Genomic DNA, 25971 nt, shown 5'->3' on the forward strand with positions numbered 1-25971 from the left:
TAGCATTATTTTTATTATTAGCAGAATCTGAAGTTGGCCATTTTATCTCAAGTCACGAATATAGATAATTGAATTATAGAGTAAACTACTACATACATAAGCATATTGAGTCTACCAATTATTACTGGTCAATAAATCGGAGTCCACTGCCTGAAATTTATGTCCACGATAGCGCGCGTTTACACAATAGCCCAACGACATATGGACGGATTATTAACACGTTCAATGGCAGCAATAACCGGCATAAATTGGCCAGGTGCAACCAAACAGACAATAGCAATTGCTTCCAGATTCATTTATCGTGGGTTCCAAAGGACGCCAGAGGTCATGAAACGGACGTTACCGGTCATGGGAACAAAGCCCTACTCAACACCCAAATTGTAATATGTCGAAGATTACAGCTCTGGTCGATATCTGTCCCGTTTGACCAGTCTTTGTTTGGCCCCAAGTCCTTTGAGCCTTGAATCCTTTGATTTTAGTTTTTTTTTTTTTTTTTTTTTTTTTTTGTAAGTGGGCCTTTCCCACAAGATATTTTACTTAAAAAAAAAACCACAGCCTCACTGCTGAGTGAAGTTTGAGCCACATTGTGTTTGATAAAAAGCCTGTTTGCCTAAACTTTCACTTTTGCTTTTCAAACTAAGCTTCCTCCTATGTGTCGAACTTTCTAACTTTCTAATTCAAATTTATCCTACACACTTTCTAAGGCATTGCAGGCAATGGAATGCCTGCATTGCTAACCAAGCTACCTGCATCCCCAAAACGGTGAAATGCAGATCAGATGTGTCCTTTGGCCGAACAACTGGGTCCTTTAATGTACGATTGCTTTTAATTACTGTTCCCTTTATTCTCATAGTAAAGGACACTTATCCCCCACTATTTGATACCTTTGGAACCTTCAGCTGTTTAATTATGCCGCACGGTATTATAGGCGGTTTCACAACTGTGTATCTTCCATAGCTAGAAAATGAAGAACCATCTCTGATATATACAAGCCAAAAAGTGTTAGGTTCACCGAACAATCTCTCCACGATAGTAATCATCTTTGTTGAACTCTTTGAACCAAAGTTCAGCTACCTTTTGACATTTCAAAGTTAAGATAATGTTGCTGAGCCGTTTGCAGAAGGAAAATGTATATCCTTCTATAAATGGCGCAACAATGTCATATTAACTTTAGAATGTCAAAAGGTCGTGTAAATTTAACTCAGAAATGAATTTGCTTTTGAAATTATAGTTAAATCAGGTCACTCTTGATCTAAACGTTGATAATTAGCTTTACAACAAGAGAACCTAAAGCGGTAGCCAGGCTTCTTATGCCTAAGAATATAAAAAATATATCTTAGGTTATTATTATTATTATTATTATTATTATTATTATTATTATTATTATTATTATTATTATTATTATTATTATTATTATTCATGGATTTGACAAAGCGTAAAGGTTGTTAAGCTGCAACTACAGTATGTCCTCAGGTTAAAATTTTGCGTAAAACAAACGTAAAGAAATTCTAAAGAAGGGAGACACTCCCTTACCTAATTTGGAAACAAAATTTTGGCCAGATTTAACATGCAGCTGAAACAGTTTGAGAACTGTTGATCTATCGACAAATAGACCAAATTCAAAGGCTTCCAAAATTATTAGATATTGATATTTTCCTACACTGAAGCTCACATGCAACGAACCTGGAATTTTTTTTTATATCTTTCACACTTTAATATCTGGTTGCCAAATTCGCTTCACGGGATCTTAATTAATGGTTATGATGACTTTGCCCCATCTTTCATTAATTTCTTTGCTTTCTTTCATGATGGTGGGAGACAATGAGACCGACGTGCAGCAAAATCATTGTTAATAACCAATGATTAGTTGACATTTTCATTGCCTTTTTGTTTTCTGAAAAGAAAACTTTGTCTGTCCGTCCGCACTTTTTTTCTGTCCGCTCTCAGATCTTAAAATCTAATGAGGCTAGAGGGCTGCAAGTTGATATGTTGATCATCCACCCTCCAATCATCAAACATGCCAAATTGCAGCCCTCTAGCCTTATTAGTTTTTATTTTATTTGAGGTTAAGGTGGACCATAATCGTGCGTCAGGCAACGATATAAGCCAAGCCTCCACCGGGCCGTGTTTAAAGTTTCTTATGCCACGGCTAATGCAGAATTATACCGAGACCACCGAAAGATACATATATTTTCAGTAGCCTTGATTATACGATGTACAGAAATCGCGATTGCGCCGAAGAAACTTCAGCGCATTGTTTACTTGTTTTTTTCAATTTTTTATTTCCAGCTTTACAAAAAGTAAAAGAATTTAAAATAAAGGCATATTTATGGTATCATTATCAGTTTCCTTTTGTAAAGCAAACGAATACTTACGAAGAGGTGCTTCTTTTACTTTTCAATAATACTCTTCACTGTGTAGTTAATTTAATCAAGTTTTGCATATTAAAGAGAAATCACTATAAACTTGACTAGTATCAACTCCGTCGATAAGGATGCAGTCCCAATTTAAGTTCCTTTCTTGGAAAAAGTGTTAAAATTTTTTTATAATAGTTTCATCAGTACTGTATACATAAATTAATGTATAATTTGTGAAAAGGAATCAGTTTCTATATGCTCAAAAAATCCCGACCGTCTTCAAATTCGACTGAAAACCAAACCACTTTTGTGATTAATTCTCTCACACTTGTTTTACTTCAGTGAAGAAATCGTATTAAAAAGTATCGTGCGAGGCAGGGAGGTGTATCGCTGTCTTCTTTATTAACTTTCATCCTTTCCTGTTTATTATTTTTCTTGCCTTATTTTTCCTTTGACAAGAAAAGTGTATTAGGCTATCGTTCCATTGCCTTTTGCTCGTAATACTTTTGAACAACATAAAACAAATAATACATTTGAAAAATAGAAAAATTATGCTTTTGAATAATGATAAAACGATAATACGAAATAATAAGCACGCTGAAAATATCCATTATAATAACTCGTGAATTACTAAGAAATAACCAAAAAAAAAAAATACTTTTGAAAAATAGAAAAATTATGCTTTTGAATAATGATAAAACGATATTACGAAATAATAAACACGCTGAAAATATCCATTACAATACCTCGTGAATTACCATGACTTGAAAATGCTCCAGACCCTCGCAGGAATTTTATAAAGTCATTTTGAATTTTAGAAAAATATCTTGAGAAATGCATTTTCTTGCTGAAGGCAGTCCAGAGAACAGGCACCATGAAACATTCATCAAGGAACATCACTCTCCTGAACCAGAATTCAGTGTTCTTATTGAATCAATTACGCCAGACATTTGTACCCGAGGAAGCACACTGAAAACTTTGAGGAACCTGGATCCATGAGGACATGGGTGGGATTCATCCAGGATTTTGTCGTCTCACTGAGGCCCGAATGGAATGATAAGTCTTACACAGTTATAACAATAGATAGTTCTTCGTTGGACGAGTCGGTAGAGTTCTCGGCTGGCACTCTACTGGGCCCCAGTTCGAGTCTCCGGTCGGCCAATGAAGAATTAGAGGAATTTATTTCTAGTGATAGAAATTAATTTCTCGGTATAATGTGGTTCGGATTCCACAATGAGCTGTAGGTCCCGTTGCTAGGTAACCAACTGGTTCTTAGCCACGTAAATAAGTCTAATCCTTCGGGCCAGCCCTAGGAGAGCTGTTAATCAGCTCAGTGGTCTGGTTAAACTAGGGTATATTTAACTTTTATAACAGATATTTCTTTTATTAATAGTAATAAATCATTTAGATATTTCTTTTATTAATAGTAATAAATAACTTTACCTTCATTGTTAACAACAATTAAACCAGCAGTCATAACAAATATAACTTTTAGAGCAGTGATGCCGAGATTCAAAGCTTATATTGGTTTCAAGTTTTTTCCTAACTCCCAATTTCCATACTGACTGACATGAATTCAAGTGTCTCGTTTGCCTTGACATGATTCTCAAGGCTGTGTGGAGACGTTTTATAGAATATGCATTCTATATTACACTGTCTGATCACGTGGCAATGACGTCATTTCACGCTCGAGCCATCAGATGGTACCTACGGTTATTATCTTGCACAACCTTTGGTCTGAGTTGTCAGTCAGCAACAGCTGAGGAGGTTTACCACACGGACAAACGTAGGTTTTTTTATATTTAGAAGGAAAATATATCTCATATGCCACAACGTAAATGTTTAATCTCTAGAAATTTAAAACGTAGACTTGTGATTTATAACGTGTATACGTGAACATATGTGCATATATATATATATATATATATATATATATATATTATGTGTGTGTGTGTGTGCATTTGTGTGTGTGTGTGTGCATTTTGTGTGTATATTTATATATATATATATATATATATATATATATATATATATATATATATATATATATATATATATATATATATATATATTTCATTGGACTAGGTCACATGATGTACGCAAATGACCTGGTTGTTCCATAAATCCACTTTGCCTCAACTAGGGATGACTAAGCATCAAACTCCAGTGAAATCGGATTAATAGTCCCAAAGCTAAACTGATTTACACTCTGTTCCAAACGCCTAATTTGCGAATGAATTAACATGAAAATTCACAGTTATCATTTGCCAGTGTATATATAAGATATGAACTAAATATGATGAATTTTTCAATAGCTGCACTGTAAACGAAGATCTACCTAGATTTTTACCAAAATTTGATATGGCTGCAATGTCACTGACCTACGTCATCATAATTTTAAAGTGTAAATTTCAAGTATGGAGGTTCTACTGTTTCATTTCATCGGAGATTTCATCCAACCACTTATCTTCCAGATGCGACATAATATCAGTGTGTTCAGTTCTGAAAATAACAATTCCGTCGAAAGTAATAGGAATTACTGTCTATTGTGCATCACTATATTGTGACTGGAAATAATGAGTGAAAAGCCACAATCATGTAAATGAAAGACTGTAAGTTTCCAAAATACAAAAAGGGGGTTTAGAAAACAGGGGGAGCTTTCGACCGTTTGCACAATGGTCCTCTTCAGTCATTTACGGTCTTTTATTTACATTATTAGGGTTTTTTACTCTTAAGAATTATTGAACTATTGAACGTGTTTTCTATTGCTTTTATTCCTGCTTTTATTATTAATGATTTGACAAATATTAAATTCTGTCTGAATTTTTTTATCATTATATACCAACATTAATAATCATCTAATTGCTCCAATTCTCAGTTAATACACAACCTAACAAACTCTTTCCCTCAACATTTCTTTTTTTCAAGTACAATTGAAAGTGCTTGTTCAGCATATTACTAAGGAAAGCAAAATACTCCCCCATACAAATAACTTTCATTCGGAAATAAATATTTTCCAAAACATCTCTAAATTTCGTCTCGTACGAAGAAATCATTAAAATCGATATATTTTTCGCACCATTAATTGTCCTCAAATTCCCAGATAGATTATGTTGAAAATATTTATATATCAATTATAGAATCTCTCCGGCTTCTCTTAATTCGGTTATATATCGTCTTTGCATTCATTAGTGTTTGTTATCTCTTATTCGGATCCCTGCTTTCACTAATTTCTCTGGCTCTAATTCTTTCGTTTCTCCCCTTCCTCTTGTCATAAGCGTTTGCTAATATTTACTGGGTTCGATTTACAATTTGTGTGTGTATGTACGTGCGGGTATACGTATATAATATAGCCAACAGATGCCCTCCTACCTAAAATAATAAAAAAGCACCTGGCCTTGCGTAGTCATGAATAAGCATTCCTTTACAGTAATTCCGTGGATAACAGAGCAATCAGAAATAAACCTGTGAATAGTGAGATTATCATGAAATGGTATGACTATCTAATAAAATATAATAAATATATATATATATATATATATATATATATATATATATATATATATATATATATATATATATATATATATATATATGTAGACGTGCAGATATATGCATATATAAATGAGGGGTGCTTTGACATATGCAATGAATGAAGTATTTGGTAGCTAACAAAATAAGGTAGGCCGCTACCACAGAGGATCGATATCTTCCCGCAAGAAATGATAAGAACCAGGGGTGAAATATAATTCATATGTTTATATCCTGAAGATATGTGTGTGTGTGTGTGTGTGTGTGTGTGTGAGCGCGAGCGCGGGCGCCTGTTCATTTATGTTTTTATACATGACGATACTAACACGGGAGGTGCATGATATATTTGAGCAGTTTACATCTTCCTCGGAAGACGATGGCGTAAAGTCTAGATGGTGTCTTCCCTTTAACAAGTATTATTTGTTCACGGTATGAAGACGCCACATCAACCTACGCGACAGGCTTGCAAGGGAAACGTGCATGTGCATACATAATTTGAAACACAGGAAACGTACAGCTGAAAAATTCAAGCATAGATAAAATTTTGTAGGGAAAAAGATTCAGGTCTATCGAATATCTTATCTCTGGTCTTGTTTTCGGTAGAAATGCTTTTATTTCACTAAATGATTCATTTTACATCCTGCATATTTCATAATTCAGATCATCCTCTGTATTTATATCTTCACAGACTATACTAGCCACCATACTTTATTATACTATGTTTGTCGTAGTGCCAGATATATCGTCAGTTCTAACAGTTTTTTCCTTTTTTCTGTGACGTCAGATCTTAAAAACTACTGAGGCTAGAGGGCTGCAAATTGGCATGTTGATCATCCACCCTCCAGTCATCAAACATAAAATAAAAACTACTGAGGCCAGAGGGTTGCAGTTTGGGCCAAACTGCAACCCTCTAGCCTCAGTAGTTTTATTTTATTTAAGGTTAAAGTCTAGTCATAATCGTACATCTGGCAACGATATAGGACAAACAACCACCGGGCCGTGGCTGAAAGTTTCATGGGCTCATAAAGCATTATACCGAGACAATCAGAAGATAGATCTAATTTCGGTGGCCTTGATTATATACGCTGTACAGAAAACTCGACAGCGCATTTTTTACTTGTTTTCGTTCAGTGACCAAATTTAGAACGATCCGCATCCTGTAGTCGAGTCGTGGAATTTCAGAAGTTTGAATTAGGTGCAAATATTTAAAATTAATTAAAGGCTGAGATGAGTTTATTTTTTCTTTGTTTTATTTATTTACTTTGTACTTTTTATTTATTCTTGTTTATTTATTGTTCTTATTCTTTCAATTACTCTTTCATAGTTTTTTAATTAGTTCTCAGTTTCCTTTCCTATAATGAACTACCCTCCAACCGAAGCCTTAGGGTTTATAAGCATTTTACTTTTTTGGAAAAGCAAAATGCAGTAGAGTTACAGCCTGTGTTTGTAATAATAATAATAATAATAATAATAATAATAATAATAATAATAATAATAATAATAATAATAATAATAATAATAATAATAAATCCTGAATACCGAATTGTTAATATTGCCTTTACTTCTCCCCACCAGAAATCTCCCAAAGGAATAAAATATCTACTGCAAAGTCAGTGTCATATTTGAATGAAATTAGCTTTGGAACCCTGCGAAGGAAAATAATTCTCATGATTGAATATACATCTGACGCTCGGAAATTATTTGCATGCATTTGGGGCAGAGTACTTAAAAATAAGATGGTGAACTGTGTGCAGATGCGTTAGTGCATGAATAAACATTTCCAGAAATTTACAGTGAACTGTAAGCAAACGGATGTACTTATTTTTTTTTATAATGTAAAGGTGCATGATTTTGGTACTAGTTTCGTTCCTGGCGGAGGGTAACACCAGAAAGGTCATATTTTTTTTTATTAATAAATTGAAACGAGAAACCAGTGAAATTCATGAACATACTGTTATATAACAGACAACTCAGGGTGATATTTCGTGCATTCAGAAAAATAAAGAAAAATGACTTTACTAGAGAAGAAAAGGACAAAATAACACGAGAAGTTAATATATGAAAATGATAAAAAGTGCTTGAGGCAACTGTCAAACTACACTTAAGTGGATATTTTCAGAATGAATTGATTACTAAAACTGTACGTGTAGGCAGAAGAGAAGTTTACTGAAAGAAAATATCCTACCCGTAGGTTTAATTTCGAAAGAAAATGGCACACTGGAGAGAAGAGAGTTACGAAGTAACGGGCTCTTAAAACACAATACGATTTAAAGATATACAAACAAGCAGCCTTTGAAGGTGTATTAAAAAGAAGTATGGAGCCATTTCCCAAGCTGATATGAGAAGAGGTAGAAGAGAGGAACGTATCTTTGGTAGTTAGCCGAGTTCCGAATATCGCCGCCATTGGATAGTGAGAGGAAATATACGAATAAATTAACTGTCAGGAAAAACTTGAAAATGCGTCGTTTAACTAGTGGGTCCTGCATTTAACCAACAGAATGCATAAAGTAGACTTGCAGATTTAAATACGAGTATTGTTGCTATCCTTGTGTTTCCTAGTCACTAAAAATTTCCTTATTTTGTCGAGTCTTTCATTCAAAGGACATATATAAGTCTTTTCGATCTAGATAATAATGATTTACAGAATTTCAAATCCACTAATATTAGATATTTAAGACTGCAGAACTTATTTTTGAGGTATTTTGTTTCCTTCATCTCTGAAGGAGACTTTTAGATTAGGGACAATGATTTTCAAATTTATCATCCTTATTTTATAAGTGAATACATTTGCCGGATATCTTGATCCTTTATTGTCCTGTCTGGAGAAACTAACATTGAATTCCCAAGGTATTTCACGTACTGTGAAATATGATATCTATGTTTAGTGTGTCATATATGACTATACATTAGCTGCTGGTCTCAGCAGAATAAAGAATCTGTTTCAGTTCCCCCTGGCTCATAAGTTATTCATTCCCTTTTTCATTTTCCTGTTCATGCATGCGTTTATTTCTGATTACGAGTGCAGAGGAATGCGCGCGCGTGCGTGTGTGTGTGTGTGTGTACATGTGTGAAAGTGTGCGTGCTGTGCATGTCTACTGGTATGCATTTAAATATACAGTTACATTTTATATTTACACATATCACGTATTCACGTACGAGTTAATAAATGTCATTAATGCAACTACATATTTATGTTTAGCAGTCATATATTTATATATATATATATATATATATATATATATATATATATATATATATATATATATATATATATATTTATATGTGGTGTGTGTATATATATATATATATATATATATATATATATATATATATATATATATATATATAATTTATATATATATATATATATATATATATATATATATATATATATATATATATATATATATATATATATATATATATATATATATATATATATATATATATATATATATATATATGCGCGTGTGTGTGTGTATATAACTGATTCACGAAAAAATGGAACGTGATGAATATATAAATAAAGATAAAATCCACGAAGGAAAGTGAAAACTGGAGTGCTGCGAGGCCTTTCGACTGGCGTCCTTTACTTAGCAGACGCCAGTCGAAAGGCCTCGCAGCTGGAAACTCCAGTTCTTATCTTTCCTTCGTGGATTTTATCTTTATGTATATATATATATATATATATATATATATATATATATATATATATATATATATATATATATATATATAAATATATATATATACTCGTATATATATAAACTTTTACCAGATTCGTATGTAGCTGTAATAGCCACAATGCCCACTTAACTTCTCGAATTCAGATACATTTACTAGAGCTGAAACAGACACATCCCCAACATCGTAGCCAAATGGGCAATCGTTTTTATTGCTTTTTTGGCTGAAATATAAATGTAGAATCTACTGGTCACTTTTTACCAGATACATATGTAATTGTGATATCCTCAACGCCCTCCTAACTTCTCGAATTCTTCGCGCTTTTTTTGGATACGCTTGTCACTGCAAAGCCTTAGATCCAGGTGTAAGATATTTGAAGCAATTAAGATGTTCGGTAGCGGGAAACGAACCTGCGTCCCATAATCACTACGAGGTCACGTTGCCGATCTGATCACGAAAAGGATAAAAGTCTATTGTCTCTCGTACATACATATACCTGTCGAATTCAGATATATTTATTAAAGTTGGAATAGACCCATCCTCACCACCGTAGCCGAATGGGCAATCGTTTTCATTACTTTTTGGGCTGAAATGTATATATAGAATCTACTGGTCACTTTTTACCAGATACGTGTAACTATAATAGCCACAATGCCCTCTTAACTTCTCCAATTCTTCACGCTTTTTTGGATACGCTTGTCACTGCAAAGCCTTACAGCCAATTGCATGATACAATGAAGCAATTCTGATGTCCAGTAGCACACACACAGACAAATATATATATATATATATATATATATATATATATACAGTATATATAAATTAACCTGATTTCCCAAAAACCGACTGGTTCTAATAATAACAAAAATCAACAGACATTCACTGCCACATTCATTCTTTATTCACAAAGTCGTGGACGAACCTACTATAAAAAGAACTTCTATAGTGTTAGCGCGTGTGGAACACCGTCTACACACACTGAGCGGTTTACCTCTGTGTTACAAGCAGTTTCTCGTTTCCTGGATATTACAGAACGGATTTTCAAGTGCCTGTTTTGCATCATCTGTCCACCACTTTCAAGATCTCTTTTTACCAACCTATCGGCATCCATTCATCCATTCTATTCACAGATGATACTTATATCAAAAACTGCAGTGAACCCTTTTCCACGCTGTAAACTTACTCCCACTTCCTCTGAGTAATTAAACATTTCAAATTCTTCTTACCCATTCTAGGAAAAATTCCTATAAATTTGTCTCATAGTTTTTCGTTCGTTACCTTTCAATATCCATGCTTCAATACATGGCAAAAAAAAAAAAAAAAAAAAAAAAAAACCGGGAGACTTCCCATATTTTTAGATGCATTAAAAGCAAAGAAATGAAAAGGCAAAACCTAATTTGAAAAGAAAGCTGAAACAGAAACCTCACTCAAGATAAGAAAAGGAAAGAAAACAAAAATACACGAGTTTTATGAGGTGGAACACATTTTCCTCGCAACGGTCACGTTTGTTTATGCTCAATACCACAATTTTTAGTCTGTGGATGTACCAGCTATTTCTAAAATATATTCCCTAGGCTACCACTGCACAGCACGAGAGTGAGAGAGAAAGAATGAGACCCCTAATCTAATATTGGACAAATATTCTGGCAGTTCTCTCTCTGGGAAATAATCTAATAACAGATCAATCGACAAATATTTCATCGACCATCAAAAGCCTTTTGGGTTTAATATATACGTGAGAATTTTGTAGAAATTGCTTAGAAAACGTGGGTATTGGTAGGGTGTCTTGAGAGAGAGAGAGAGAGAGAGAGAGAGAGAGAGAGAGAGAGAGAGAATTTTGTAGAAATTACTTAAAAAACGTCGGTTTTGAGTAGGGTGTCTTAGAGAGAGAGAGAGAGAGAGAGAGAGAGAGAGAGAGAGAGAGAGAGAACATTATTTAACTACGCCAGAACTCTTATCTGATTTGGAAGTGTGAACACACGCGTTTGTTCAATACTTAATTTTGTAGAAATTACTTAGAAAACGTCCGTTGGGTAGGGTGTCTTACAGAGGGGGAGAGAGAGAGAGAGAACATTATTTAACTACGCCAGAGCTCTTATCTGATTTGGAAGTGTGAGCACAGGAGTTTGTTCAATGCTTTATTCCTATCAAACAAATGTATTGAATTAATAGCGCTAACATGGAAGGCACGTGTTAGATTTGAAAAGCTAATTAGGGCATTTAGCCTAAATATGAGTTATACAACATCTTTGACTTCATACCAAAAATACTAGAGTGCCCATACTATCACAAACTACTGTAATATGAGACGGGGTACAGACATCATGCCCTGACCTTCCGTACGTTACGTACAATCTTAAAGGTCAGACCAAGGCACGTTCGTTCTGCATAGTTCTCTAGTAATGCCCCTAATGCCCTAAATTTCAGCGGTACTATGAAGAGTAGGTAATATGGAACATTCGTATATACAAAACATAAGTAAGTAGTTAATGCCCAAAGACCTAAACAATTTAGCGAAATTTTCGGTACCAACATTTAAACCTATAAAGGAATAATGGAAAATATAAAGTAATTATTACAACACACACACACACACACACACATATACAGTATATATATGTATACACACACACACACACACACACACACACACACACACACACACACACACACACACATATATATATATATATATATATATATATATATATATATATATATATATATATATATATATATATATATAAATATATTAATTCCTTAACGGTGTGAAAGAATTAGTCTTACAAACATTCCTTTCTTGTTTTCACCCAAAATATTTATGACCCATTTACTGTCACATTCATCATTGGACTAACTCTTTACACCTTTCCCATAAATCAATTAATACGTCCCAAAAGAACGAAATGCTCTTTACTCTGGTCTTTACGGACAATTGTACAGTATATGATTAATGCTCCCGCTGACCCCACAAAAGGATTATGTTACCCCGGTCCGACAACAGAAAACGGAGATTTATGTAACATTAATGTTCCCATGGGAATAACTCACCCCACTGGAGAGAAACTCCGCCTGTGGGTTGCCCTGGAGACAGCCTTTAGTATGTTCTTTCCAATGGTACAACTTTAGGTCCTCCAGACGTCCTGGCGTAGCCATAGAAAACAAGTGACCTTCGGACAACGGTCAGTGCTGAAACAGCTACCACAGAGAGCCCTTGTCGCCTTCATGCACCATTTTTGGCACTATTTCCAAAATGACAGACAGAAGAGACTACGTAATTGCTGGTCTCAGAAGAGGCCACTATCAAGTCCATCAAAAGGTGCGTCGCTTGCAGAATCACCGTCCTTAATTACACTGAAGTGTAATTAAGGTTGGTGGTATGAGACCGCGGAACCCAAGGAAGCAAACGGGAAGAGGGGTAGCACCCACTGCCATCTATGCAATTTCATTCAGTAGTTAAGTTGTTATTATATATCAGAACGGGACAAGGCGTGAAGGAATACGGAAGGTAAAGAGAGCGGATTCCATCAAAGAGAAAGATTCATTTTGAAAAGTTAAAAAAAGGTTGAGTTTTAGTTTGAAAAATGGGGTGAGGTTAGTTGCTTCCTGAACGTCTCACGGTAAAAAGAGTTGGATCATAGTTGTGCCAATAATTTTCATTTTGCTGCTATTTTTTATGTTGCGAATTGTGTTAGTTTTAATTGTACTTGTTCTTTTTTTAAGCAAAATATCTTATAGTTTAACTGGCCAGGAGTTTATGTTATGAAAATACTTTTAAGTGAATTGTGAGCAAGAAAGGGAAGAGAAAACATACCTCTTGTATACAAGAATGTTCCTTCGTCATGAATTAGGGGATGCCGGATTGCGTGACTGTGCGTGTTAAGTCTATTTTTAATTTAATGCATTTTGGAATTCTTTTGAAAATTGTAAGTCAGAAACTGTAATTTTGTTGATTTTTTCCTGCCGCACAGGTACCGTCATGGTTGATTTGAAAATGTAAACTATACATCGTAATTTTTTTTAATGTATTTCGAGAAAATCCCAGTTACATAGTTTTGTCTTTATATTTCACTTCTGATGTTTTAATGAACTGAAATCGAGCTGTCTTTTTACTACATATATATTTTATTTTATTTTATTTTATTACATTTTGGCTTTATTTGGTTTTTCGTTCAGTCTATTGTGAGGAATGAATAAACTGTAAATTGCGGAGACTTACTATTATTACTAAATCCTTGGTATCATCTAGGTACTCACTGTGAATCAAATATGTCCCGTTGCTTTTGTTTTACTTATCTACAATAAATAGCAACATTCAAGGAAAAGTTATAAAAAGTGAAGGCATCCTCAGAGAACTGAAAATTCGTCTCTAGGAACACTCAATATGAATCACTTCAGAAAGAGGAAACGAATAATTTGAAACAGTTCAACACACTCAGAAAATAATATCGAGCCAGTTACAGGTAATATCTCAATATGAATAACTTCAAAAAGAGGAAAAGAATAATTTGAAACAGTTCGATATACTCAGGAAATAGTATCGAGCCGGTTACAGGTAATATACTTTTGATTAACCAAACAAAAACTTCTTTCAGTTTTCTTCTGAAGATGGAAAGAGAAACCCACAAGATTCCTGTGTATAGCTTGCGTATAACTTGTATAATATGTAAATATTTAAAAGTAAACAAGTTATACACAGGAATCTTGTGGGTTTCTCTTTCCACACATTTTGATTTCTAACTATAATTTTCATCTTTAAAACAAAAGTAAACAAACCAAGTAGCGCTGAGTTCCCTCATTCTTGGTACTATACGTGAAAACTGATTAATACCGGGTCAGGTGAGTTGCAGACTTTAGCACTTGCATGAATTTGGTAACCAATTTCTCTGGACATTGCTCCGCTTTACCTCGGAACTCTGCTGTGGCAACATTTACCTCTACCAAATGAAGACATCCTACGAATTTATTTATTTACTGTGATCTACATCGTCACGTTTTATATATATATTTATATATATATATATATATATATATATATATATATATATATATATATATATATATATATATATATATATATATATATATATATATATATATATGAAGTTTTTATCACAACGTGATATATATATATAATCATGAAGCTGCAAATGTCACTTAATATCAAATTCACGCAACTTTGGGAATATCCCCGATGGGGAATTATCACCGAAGGGGAATTTATAAGTGATAAATGGACTGGTACTGCCAAGTCTCGAACCCACAACACAGGTACTTATCCAGCGACTCCAGTCGACATTCAGTGGGTAGAGAGAGAGAGAGAGAGAGAGAGAGAGAGAGAGAGAGAGAGAGAGAGAGAGAGAGAGAGATTTAACGGTTGCCATTCAGTTTTCCCGGGCAGCGCCGGGTTAGTCAGCTAGTATGTACATATATATATATGTGTGTGTGTGTGCTGCTTTATTTTGCACTAAAGCTAAAGCTTTAAGGAGCAGCAAGAGAGCACCAGAATATATGTGCATTCATTACAAAAGTTTCAAATATGACTTGACAGAATGCAAAAATTTGCCAGCTCGGTAGATGGTCCTTATACTCAAAACATCCACATCTCGTCATAAATGATTTTTTGTTTATTTCTGAATTCTTTGTATTTTCGCCCTTCTTGTTTTTTGAGTGACTTGTTACTGTGGAGTCTACAACTTAATAAATAATGACTTTTTATACCATGTTTTTCTTTGTCGTCAAGGTATTTTCTTCCGTTCTCCCAACATAATGAGATCATCTCAAAATACCCTGAGCCACCTTTTTTTTTTTTTCACAAAATATGCCCCGTTAGTATCATCCACTGACGAGATATTTTCTTGACATTCCTCACGCTCTGAACCATCCTTATATAAAAGCGAATCCTCCTCACAGGAATTTTTCTTTCAACCTCATTTAACAAACCCCAGATCTGTAAAGATGTTTTTGCTCAACAGTCCCTTCATACATTCCAACTCCGGCCTCCCTAAAGAATCTTCTATTCCACAACTTTTACAGCGCTTCTGCCTTCCATCTTCACCAACTTCAAGAGAATTTATGAGTCAATGATAAATCTCTAGGAATTCGACGGCCATTCTGCAGGCCTCACATAAATTTTGTGATTATTTTTCTAAGGATCGTCATTTTTTTTCCTAAATAAATTTCAGTAAGTGTTTATAAGGTGTCGTAATTTTGGCCATTACAATTTGCTATATATATATATATATATATATATATATATATATATATATATATATATATATATATATATATATATATATATATATATATATATACATATCATACATACATACATACATACATACATATATATATATATATATATATATATATATATATATATATATATATATATATATATATATATATATATATATATATATATATATATATATATATATATATATATATATATATATATATATATATATATTGTTGCTTGTGAGGCTTGGCTGATAAGTTTATTAATTAATTAACGTAATTTATGAGGCCCTGAATTGAAAATGACAATTAAAGTTACAGTTAACCTCCAAGACAGACAATTACTTAATTAAATAAGGTTCCCAGCTGGGGAAAACAACAATACAGGGAATACCGGGTTACTCTGCAACACATGGATTACATCAAACCCCCCTTACTTCCCAATTAGTCCCGACAAAGAAAGAATGTGCGGTTAGCGAGGAAATTACATGAACTATCGTCCATGTCGGACACAGTCTATTTTCCCTTGCTTCACGTAAAGTTATAACACAACACAGGTCTATGCTGGTAGATATAGCAAGCAGTTTTGTATTAGTGAAGGCTAATTCTCTTCCGAACAATGGGATCGAGACACAAGGATGTCTGAGTGCTAAAAATTACTTACTTAACCTTCCCTAATTCCTATTGACTGCATGGGAATAGTCTACACAGTCGCCAAGCAAGATTAATTATTCTTACACTAGACTTCATAAAAGTAAATTGGTTATACCATATTATCGTAGATGGTGGCAAAGAGGAAACATTAGAAAGGTTGAAATATAGGGCAAGAAATATTAGCGAACAGCAGATACTCCGCAATTTTCGACTTACCGTTACGTGGTTTGCTTGCGCACTGCAACTGACAATACGGTTTCTGGAAAACACACGGTAATGTTGTTCACTAATGAAAAGACAAGGGGTGGGGGGGGAACTAAGGACACAGTTTTGCCTAAGCACGATGTGCGTTCTGGTCATGACCTACTCTCTCTGACTCGGCTCAGGTCTCAGAACAGGTCAGCTACTGTAGCGCTGGGCTGTGTTTACGCCTTCGTCCATCACCCCAGGCAGTCTGAAAAATTGACAGAGACATCGCCGAATGCATAGGACAAAGCAGAAGGAAGCTTAAGACCACCTTTACTAGAGGTTACTTGGTGAAACCCTCCCTATGGGTTTAGGCCCTTAATGCTAACTAGTCCTGCCAGAGACGTTATTTTTTGAAAAGCCCCCAGCCTATCCTTGCATAGATGAAGACGCCTTCTTGTCTTTGTTCATGTTATTTTTTCTACAGTAAAATGCATATAGGGCGAACAACAGAATATTTATATTTATATATTTATATATATATATATATATATATATATATATATATATATATATATATATATATATATATATATATATATATATATATATATATATTTATATTATTTATATATGCAGAATCTACTGGTACTTTTACCAGACACATATGTAATAGCCACAATCTCTTCTAATTCTTCGCTTTTTGGATATGCTTGTAACCACAAGCCGATATTAGGCCTTATATCAGTTTTTTGGATAGGTAATAGTCATATTATATATATATATATATTATACATATTTATTTATATATATTAAGTCCTCTTTCGCCTGAATTAGGTTATATCAGTTTTTAGGTAATAGTCACTGCATTTTACATTTTAATCCAATTTGCCTTATCATTGCTGAAAGTGAGAGGGATAATGAAATATCCTGGAATGAAATGTTGGTAATGCAATTTAATCTGATAATTATCTTAGGCTGATTCGAAAGCTATTCGATCACTGTCGGATGGCGGAGTATGATTTCCAGATGCATAAATGTTCGTGAAAAATATATCAAGGATATGCACCTCGCCTGATGATGTGCGTCTTTAACAATTTATCTTGTTGAGCACATTAACTAACTTGTTTAGCGTCCTTATTTTGGGTAATTTACCTCGGATTGGTAAGCTATTCCCTCGTTCTCATCTCCTCAAAAATACTACTGTGAAAAAAAATCATCGGAATCTATTAATTATCTCTTTAGTATTGTAAACAACATTGTTATATTAATCCAAGAAGTATTTACTGTCAGTACTAAATAAAACTTCAAAAAGCTCAAGTACACCAACTGGATGGACCTTAATAACAAAAGGAAGCCGGATATGAACTCAGGCAAAACAGGCAATAATCATCCTTAATCTAGATGCAGGCTTAATGGAGAATCAAGGGCGCCGCCCAAAAGTAAATCTCCAAGCAGGAAAAAAAACTTGTTTTGCACTGGCATCATCTTACATTGTTTCTTTGTAGCTTTGTTACTCAGCTGTGGTCTTCTTGGGTTTCAACAAGTTTTATTCATGCGAATATCATATAGCTTTCATAAATTAAACCAGGATGAATTCATAAATTAAAATTCATCCTGGTTTTCCCATCTGACTAACATTTTACTGGTCTCGCCAAGAATGATTCACATCTCAGCAGGGGAACCCGTCCTCACTCCATTTTGAATAGCTTAAGAGGCAAATTTCATTTCCATGCATAATGGAAAATCATTTTAAAGAGCTGAAGCACATTCCCAAGCGCCCAATAGCGAATATTAGGATAAAAACTGAAGTCACGCAATTACAAAATGCTGAACTTTGACATAAAAAGTCATCATCGTCATCATTACATTATTATTATCAGCATTATTTCAGTGGTCATTATTGTTATCGTTCCTGGTGCTCGTCTTAATAATAAGTGCATTAATTTTAATTATAAGCCTTCCTACAAAGCAGATCCGCTTTACGATCTCAACGACTCTCATTTCCGAATTTCAACGACTCTCATTTCCGAATTTAAAAGGAAAAATACGCAATAAATTCTATTACAAACCTCGTGCTGACAAAAAATGGCCTAGAAATCATTCCTCAGTGCCTTCGGAAGTCTGAATATTCTCTAGCTCTCGTGGCCTTCCAACTTCAAGGGATTCGGAGAGAGAGAGAGAGATTTTAAAATGGGAGAGAGGCCGGTGCCTCCTATGCGTGGCCAGTCAGCGATAAGCTCGGTGATCCTCCCAGCCTAACCGAGAGGACGTATGGATAGTTGACCCACCAGATAAGGGCTGCAACAACTACGGGTACAACAAAGACACAACGACAAAAATAATAAAGGCCACAGTGGGGGAAAACAACAAGAAAGACGAAGCCAATAATGACAGAAATAAAAAACAAAACCGAAGACAATGAAAAGATAACTCCCGTAACGCTGACGACTGCGAAAACAACGCCAGTGACTAAAGAAATAAATGTAGCTGACTGTGATTACAGAAACGAAAGAAAATGCGAATAACTGATATCGATAACAACGGCAAGAGAAAAGATATTGTTAGCAATAACAAAATTACGTTAATATCAATCTACCCACAACGCTAAAGGAGATATTGCAAGAGGACTAGACCGGCAAGCCCCATCCCTAAGGACGTTACGTAACTCGCATAGTCCTTACAGTCCCAACTCCTGCCATGGTTCTTTTATTCTGGATACTTACAAAGGAGTCAGAGAGAGTCCTGACGCCGGCTGAGCTGCGATAATTGGCAAACGAGGAGCTCACTATCCGTAGACCGTCGTTGCTTTACAAAGGAAAACTCTTTCTGAATACATGAGCTTTCATTATTGTCACGGTTTTTTCCATTTGATTTGTAGCAATGAAAATAACATAATATATTCGATACCGGGCAGAAAATGTACACCTTTTGATAGACGGAAAATGTGGTAATTTTTTTTAACTGCACCCGAAAATTGCATATATCATGAGGTCATACAAGCATTTTTTTTCCATTTGGAAAGTATTTATTATTTCACATAAAAAATTAATGTTTTGTATTTTCCAGTGGTTTGGCGTCATTAAAACTAATTATTAATTCAGTGATGAATATATGACAATTACACAAAAAATATTATCATTTTTAGTACCATGTGCATATGAAATATCTAACTTCAGTTGAGAAGGGCAGAATTGTGTAAGCAATAGATACAAGGAAAAAGGTTAATGCCAGTTTACAGTGGAAAAATGGAATTTTCTCAAAGATGAAGAAAAGATTAAATAAGGAGCGAGAACTCGGAGCCAAGATTACCTTTCAAAATTATGAGCTGATGAGAACGCTCGCTCCATAAAATCCATCTCAGAGATTAATCAAACGGAATAACGCAGGTGCGAAACATGGATGTTATTAGAAACAGTAAAACTTTTCCGTTATTAAAGTGTCTCTATTTTTGAAGGAAAGACGAAAGAATATGACAACAGGCCTCCTAATATTGAGCCTAATTAGGCTCAATATTAGGAGGCCTGTTGTCATAAAATTGACAAAAATTTCCAACAAAATTAAAGACGGCAGCGGAGACATTTTTCCCCCTTGTAAAGTATAAATATATCAGCAAGTGTAAGGCCAGTAAATTTATCAGATAAATAAAAAAAGGAGCAAATAAACATTTAAGGAAAATATCTCATTCTATCTTGATTATAACCAAGGTAGAATGAGATATTTTCCCTAAATGTCGTTTATTTTCTTTTTATTTTTTTATTTATCTGATATATTTACTGGCCTTACACTTGCTGATATATTTATACTTTAAAAGGGGGGAAAATATCTCCGCTGCCATCTTTAAATTTTTGGAAATCTTTGTCAATTTTACATTTAGTGAAATCGTAAAATGCACCAGTATTAAAACTTGTTTGATTGCGCGCTCACAGAACCTTCGTCTCGCAGTGTGACATGTGAACGATCATACTGTCGTCAGGGATACGAAAAGAAAATATGATATAAAACATTTTTGGTAAAAGTACTCTGCATAACTGAAAACTTAAAGCAGTTCCTAGAAGCACTGTTTTTGTTCTCCTTCATACAATGGCATTCAAACAATAAATGATAAATAAATGACACACACAACACACACATTATACACACACACATATATATATATATATATATATATATATATATATATATATATATATATATATATATATATATATATATAATTAAAACTGATCTCATTCAAATTATACATATCAATTCTGGAAAGGACAGATGGCTCAACAATTATTTTACACATTCTGACCTTGGCGTCTGTCGATATTCCAAGTTTCTTCCAAATCTTTTGCATGCCCTCCACTTCCTTCCTTACTTCACCTGATCTGCGACCCATTTCCTCTTTCATCTACTTATTGTTCTACTATCATTTTTTTATTTATCCCAAATACTTATATTAATCAATTGCTTTCATTTTCACAGCATTCATATTCATTGCTCCAGCTTTCTGGCTTCCAATAGCCGCCCCTATTATGCCTCACAATTCTTTTAGTCTCCTCTACCATATTTACCTAAAAACAAAATAGTCATTACTTAATTCATTCTTTTGGAACCATTTCTCATCCTAGTTATTGCTCTCCTCAGTTCATCATCAGTTACTTTCATAAGTATTCTCAGCTGTACATTAAACTCATCCACTATTGTGCCATTCAAACCTATACTGCATTCATTCTCTCCATCAAATCTGTACTGCATTAATTCTCTCTATCAGATCTGTACTGCATTCATTCTCTCCATCAAATCTATACTGCATTCATTCTCTCCATCAAGCCTATACTGCATTCATTCTCTCCATCAAACCTGTACTGCATTCATTCTCTCCATCAAACCTATACTGCATTCATTCTCTCCATTAAAATCTCCATCAAATCTGTACCGCATTCATTCTCTCCATCAAACCTGTACTGCATTCATTCTCCCCATCAAACCTATACTGCATTTATTCTCTCCATGAAACCTGTACTGCATGCATTCTCTCAATTAAACCTATACTGCATTCATTCTCTCCATCAAACCTATATAGCATTCATTCTCTCCATCAAACCTATACCATATTCATTTTCTCCATCAAACCTATACTGCATTCATTTTCTCCATCAAACCTATACTGTATGCATTCTCTCCATCAAACCTGTACTCCATTCATTCTCTCCATCAAACCTATACTGCATTCATTCTCTCCATTAAACCTGTACTGCAATCAATCTCTCTATCAAACCTATACTACATTCATTCTCACAGCACCTCTCAATTTGCATATCTTATTCGAAGACTGATATGCTTATTAACCTAACTCTGCTTTTACTTAGCTATAAAATAATTATTATATCTAAAGAGCCGGTTTTTTACACTGCACATTCTTTAAAGTTTAATTTTGTTTTATTTCTGTCTCTTCCTCAGTTCTTTCTTGACTACCTTGTCAATCACCAAGTATACCAATATACGATCTCCTATTCTTTAACGCATTTAAACCGTTTATAATCTCCAGGCTTGTCTCACCATTAGCCATTTTTAATCCCTCTTCAAATTCTCTCATACCTAAATCTAAGGCAACGTTTTACCGCTCCTTACCAACTCTTGCTATATCTTCCAATTTTACATACTACCTATACTTTGTATCCGCCTCAGTGTACATAATCCAGCCATTTTTCCAACTGTTGCCAGCTTATATACTCGCCTCGATTCCCTCATATCAAAGTTACTTTCCAGTTACATTTAGGCCACATTGCCATCCCATCTTTTAGAGTCTGGACTTGTTTATTTCTCTACTTTCTCTTCCAGCAAAAAAAAAAAAAAAAAAAAAATATTCTCTCTGCCAATCTTCTCTTTTAGATTCCTCAATGTTCCTCCATCATTCTCTTCTGCACTAAAGCAAAACTTGTCCAGTTATACTTATTTATATAAATACTCTTCTTTTAGAGTCATCTGTTTCCAAGAATCGCACTCTTTCCAAACACATCTCCACAAGGCTCCTTCCATTTCTACTGACTTCAGGTGAACCCTACCCACCAATAACGACTTCTCTTTCTCTGTCACGTACCTTTGCATTCAAGTAACACAGCTCAGCCACCACTTAAAAATCAGCAAACCTACCCTGGAACCAATTAAAACTTTCTCAGTAACTTCCCCTTTCCCTCTCACCAAACACACTTACAATCACAACCTTTCTGCTGTCACACTCAGTTTTACTCACAAAAATAGAATAACTTATATAAACTCCTCCATCGTCCCCAAAATCCTCTTGACACTACAAACCCAATACCCTCCATTGTTCTACACATTCCAGTAGTGTTAAACACAACCAATCTTGTCCTTCCCATCTTTGTATTGTATGCCTTAACTCCTTTGTCTCATTACTTACTTAAACAGCTAGCCTTCTTTCACATGATAAAAATAATCTATCAACCATCTTTTCTGCTTTACACACACACACACACACACACACACACACATATATATATATATACATATATATATATATATATATATATATATATATATATACATATATATATATATATATATATATATATATATATATATATATATATATATATATATATATATATATATATATATATATATATTATCCTGTCCATTACTGATTTTACTGGCAAGTTCAGAATAGAATTCTTTCCTTTATTTCACCGTTGCATTGTTTTGTTTTCACGTATAAATGGGTCTGTTTTTTTTAAGGTTTTTCATGTAGGGGGAGGGGGGGGTAGGGGGGGGAGAGGGAGGGAGGAACAACTCTTTCATTCTCGAATGCAAATGTGACAGGCCCGAACGGGGACTCCACTCCCGCCTACCACAACACGCAAAGCATTCTACCTTTAGCAGGCAATTTTTGTATCCTGCTTCATTCCTTTTTCCTTTTTAATAATTATGGAGATAGATTTTTTCTATTGTGTTACTCGCAGTTATTATTTGTTAAAATGTTTATGAAGTAGATGAATGAATGAATGAATATTACGAATCCTAGATAAGAAGGGAAAGTCCTTCGTATGGTTACAAGGAAAATTATCTTTCATTATTTCGCCCATCATCTGCAGCCCAGCTGCATATACGTCAGCTGTTGAAATCGATCATAGCATCAACACTTCCATGATCTTGCTCTCGCTACAGTTAAGCTGAATAGCACGAAGAACATAATTTAATGCATTTGTTATAAAAGATATTTAACATTGTTAACAATTCTTATCAGATGTATAAATTATCAATTTATTAAAAACACCAAGGAAAACCTATACGTTTGGAAGGTGTAAATGTTTCTGTATAAATGTATAAATATCTGTATATATATTATACAGTATATATATATATATATATATATATATATATATATACAGTATATATATATATATATATATATATATATATATATATATATATATATATATATATATATATAATATATATATATATATATATATATATATATATATATATATATATATATATATATATATATACAGTATATATATATATATATATATATATATATATATATATATATATATATATATTTACACAGTATATATATATATATATATATATATATATATATCTATATATATATATATATATATATATATATATATATATATATCTATATATATAATATATATATATATATATATATATATATATATATATATATATATATATATATATATATATATAAAGACATTTACACCTTCAAACATAGGTTTTCCTTGGTGTTTACATCATATAAATTGATGAATATATATATATATATATATATATATATATACATAATATATATATATATATATATATATATATATATATATATATATATATATATATATATATATATATATATATATATATATAGGAAGTAAATAACAGTACCTTGAAATGGAAGTAAATAACAGTCCCATTAATCCTCAGGTCACCACTTTTACATATCCAGAACCAATAGTTCTAGGTTGAAAATCCTTGCTTACCAAGAGCAATAATTGCCAGGTACTATATAAGTCTTCATCACATTCGAAAATACCAGTTAGCTTGAAAAAAAGTTCTCGGGCTCACCTAATACCCTCGACAGGCATTCAAAACTCCCCCATGCTATTTTCCCTATAAGGTTTCTCTACAACAGATCCTCGATGCAAAGAAAAGTTATCATAACAAAGCTCGTTCCATCCATTAATTTTCTGGCTCATGGGGATAACGTTTTTGTCAGGCGAGACGTTGTTTACTGAAAAAGAATTGTTTTCGTGTTGATGGGCAAAATTTATAAATGTGGCGTCCTAAAATCATTTGTTGTGTGAAAACATTGTTTAGCCTCTTTGTGAAGGATTCCTATCAAATTGGTGTAACATGGAAGAGAGAGAGAGAGAGAGAGAGAGAGAGAGAGAGAGAGAGAGAGAAAGTAAGAGAGAGCACACCATAGTTAAAGTAAAGCTGTCGAAACGCTTTTGATATGAACCTCTTAGGCGCCAACAGCTGGCTCCCAGTGCGGACTGAATGAAATATGAACTTCTTTGTGATAGGCCTAATCAACAAGCATTCACTAGATTTAAATAATTTCGTGATAAGATTAATGGCAGTCATTTTTTTATACGGAACTTTTAGATATTGAATTATGTACAACAGGATGGCAAATGACATTGCATGTGTGAGGCAAGATAGGAATATTAAAGGGAACAAATAATAACCCTAAATCTCTCATTCTTTGCTGAGTGGCAAAAAGAATCTTTTAAACAACTTCGTAGAAATGCCATACAAAAATGGGGTGAGGAGGAGGGGATAGAGAGACGGATGAATAAACTGTGAACCATAGACCACTTGTAGAAAAGTACTTTTGCATATTTTACACATCTTTGGGGCACAAATTTACACAGAATATAGAAAGAGTTGACAAGAAATGTCGTTCATAATTAAAAAGAGTAAAAAAGGTCAAAAAATATATAATTTCTATTTGTCCTTTGTGGTTGATTTCTCGTTAAATCTTTCCACTTTATGTCCTTTTTGTGCTCAAAGGTGGCAAGCTGTTGATTTCTTAATAAGATTTACAGTCTTTTTCGTTTCTAATTTATATATATATATATATATATATATATATATATATATATATATATATATATATATATATATATATATATATATATATATATATATATATATATATATATATATATATATATATATATATAATATGAATTTATATATATATATATATATATAAATATGAATTTCCTCAGTTGTAATGTTAATTTCCTTCGTGAATTATGAGAGTAATATATGA

This window comes from Macrobrachium rosenbergii, chromosome 36, assembly GCF_040412425.1.
Source record: "Macrobrachium rosenbergii isolate ZJJX-2024 chromosome 36, ASM4041242v1, whole genome shotgun sequence".
Classification (NCBI taxonomy): Eukaryota; Metazoa; Arthropoda; class Malacostraca; order Decapoda; family Palaemonidae; genus Macrobrachium; species Macrobrachium rosenbergii.